Source organism: Rhizopus delemar, genomic scaffold, assembly GCF_000149305.1.
Source record: "Rhizopus delemar RA 99-880 supercont3.19 genomic scaffold, whole genome shotgun sequence".
Lineage (NCBI taxonomy): Eukaryota > Fungi > Mucoromycota > Mucoromycetes > Mucorales > Rhizopodaceae > Rhizopus > Rhizopus delemar.
This window is the reverse complement of record NW_027137845.1, coordinates 136,322-139,285: the sequence shown is the minus strand read 5'-3', so window position 1 is coordinate 139,285 and position 2,964 is coordinate 136,322. Positions and strand designations below refer to the sequence as shown.

Genomic DNA, 2,964 nt, shown 5'->3' with positions numbered 1-2,964 from the left:
CCAAAAAACGGACTGATTTTGTCCCTTACCGGTTGCTTGGATAAATCACTTGGCTTGCTTGTAGTAAGTGACCTTCAGATCTTGTATTGTAGATCAAACAGTAAAAGTAATGAAAAGTTTTCTTGGTAAGAGAATATAAAAGTGATACGATGAAGATGATTTGACTTCAAAGGACTTGACTTGCTTGAGTTATAAAATAAAAATAAAGAGTTTTAATAAAGAGGAACTCGATGTTTATTTGAATAAAAGATGTTTTTAAAAGTGAAGTTCAGTATATTTAAATCAAATTATAAGAGGGGATATTTATATGATTATTATTTTTTTGTGCTTTTCTATTTTTGAAACTTTTTTTGGTTTATCTTCAGGGACTGAGGTCCCTCCTACGACTGAGTCCCTCCTAGGACTGAGTCCCTTCTTCAGCAAAAGTTACACCAACTGCGTCACAACAGTACCGTCCAAAATCTTATAAATCTCTTCATCATTCTCGTTACGACACTGTAATAGCTTGTTTTCTATTTAGGCCTTGTGTATTTATAAAGAGTTTAAAGTAGTTTTGAATATGAAGTAAAGTTATATTTGAGTATTTTCTTGATAGGAGTGACCACCAGATCTTGTTTTAAAGTAGATCAGTCTTGATATAAAGGTAATAGTAGCTTGATATGAGCTTTAACAGTGATACAATGAAGATATTTGGCTTCAAGGGACTCGACTTGTTGTTGATGTTTAGTAAAATAGTAATAGTAATAAAAGAGATTTGCTTTGAATGATATTTATTTAAAAATAATCAAAAGTAAAGTATGTCAGAAGTAAGTTTGTCAAAAGTAAGTGAATTAATTGTTTTTATAGTTTTTATGAATTTTATAACATGCTTTAAATTTAAAGCATGCCTTGATTTTAATGCACCTTTTAATTTTTGTGCCTTGCATTAATTTTTATGTACCTTCGGGTCAAAATTTATAATCTGCATCCTTACAATATAGACAAAAGAAAATAAGGTTTCATTTTAGAAGTAAGGTTCGACTTTTGAAATAAGATTTGATTTTTGAAATAAGATTTGATTTTTAAAATAAGGTTCAAAAAATTTGAATTGATTCAGTATAGGGATTCACAAGATGCAGTCATCATTGGCATCAATATTATTATTTGCTTCGTCACAACGTTATTCTTACAAAATCGTAACATTGGCTAATCTTTCGGCAAAAAAGAAAAAAGAAAAATCTTGTCCGGCCTACCAGATTCGAACTAGTGACCTAAAGATGACAGTTGAACTACAGTCTTCCGCTCTACCAACTGAGCTAAGGCCGGCTTCCGATGACTTTTATGTTCTTGAAAATAATATATATCTACAGATAAAAACTTGGCCAATAGAAAGCTGCGAAAGTTGTCGAATATGCTATATATTTCGGGTGCCGATGGTTTTGTGCGGCTTAGAAGGTTTTTGGAATATATGTTTTGAGGGAGATTTTGCCCTGCTACTGTTTGAATTTAAAAGATTTACTGATTACTAACCTTCATCTTTCATGTTTTGATTAAATATAAATTTGTAATTTAACTTTGTTAACACTATATACAAAGCAAGACTATTTGTAAGATAATAATGGAAGATGCTTATTCTTATAAATATGATAAAAATACTAAATTGCTTTTCTTTTCTTGACATTAATGGTTGGAATGTAAGCACAATTTATGTTATAAATGATGTTAGCTTTATAGCTGAAAGGATTCATATCTGTATAATTTGAATCTGAATAGAAACAAAAAAAAAATGCAAATAAAAATGCCGTAAAAGCAATCATTTCTTCTTTTATTAGAGAGCATTATCCTCTCTTTTAAATATGAACTTTGTTGTACCAACGTCATTTATGATAACGTTTTTGTAAAATTGATGCTTCGTATTTTTCTTCATAAAACTTGGTCTCTTATTGCTTATTGGTATGTATACATCCATGCAAATTTTGCTGAAACTCAAATTTTTTGAATGTAATAAGGGGATCATATTAGTCATCTTGTATACATACAAATCCATTGTTAATGTTATTGACCAGCCTTTTAACAAAGATATTTATCTAGATCGTTTGTTAAAAAGCTAAATAGATCATTATCAATTGAAAGCTGTTTGTTTGATGTATCTGATGTGTGTCTCTCAGTCTGGTTATATGAAGTGTTATTGGTAAAATCAACTAAAGGTGCAATCGTTGTCGAATCACTATTTATAGACTCTTCTGCTTGAACATCTTGTAGATGTTGAGCTACACAATTACAAGTAAGGATAACTTCACAAAGACAGCCATTAATGGGGTTAGGTGCTAGCAGAAAGAGAAATTAACAATAACAATGGTAAAAAGCAATTCTATTCTTTTACCACTTGAAATGGCACAAGTACATTTGACATGGGCTTGATTTGTCTTTCTCAAATCTCGACAGTGTGTGCATTGGGAGATTTGTCTACCTCTTTTAAGTAGAGGAAATAATTCTCGATCTTTGTGATTACATTTTTTAACTCGGTGACCTCTAATACAAGAAGCACTTTATCATGCGCACATAAATATAGGTATTACTGAATTATTTTGTTTTATTTTATATATTACCAAGCATATTTTTCCCCTTCAATGAAAAGAGCCATAAAAAAATGAAAGAGATGCAGAGCATTTAATATAAGTCAAAACGTTTGCATGTCGGAGTTGAATTATAACTATAAAAGTTGTGTGAATATTTATTATGCAAATGCAAATCAATAACCAGAAACACAATGCAAACTATTCTCTTAGGTTAAAGAAGACATAATTAAGGATGTTATCACTATTGCGTAGTAAAACAAATGCCTTGGTGTATTATGGTTTAAATTGTTTCATTTTATGATTGTTCTGATAGAATATATTTGAACTCATATGAGTCGAAGTCAAATTAGCGTCGAAGAATAGTATTAATCAACTCGACTAACTTTGCTAGTATGTTTAAGTAGAT

At 30.2% G+C, this 2,964-nt stretch overlaps 1 non-coding gene across 1 annotated transcript; it reads right to left on the bottom strand.

Annotated features, from left to right (window-relative positions):
- Positions 1-1,222: 1,222 nt before the first annotated feature.
- RO3G_19210 lies at positions 1,223-1,305 on the bottom strand. Its single transcript has one exon. It is a non-coding gene; the product is annotated as a tRNA-Tyr (tRNA).
- Positions 1,306-2,964: the final 1,659 nt, after the last annotated feature.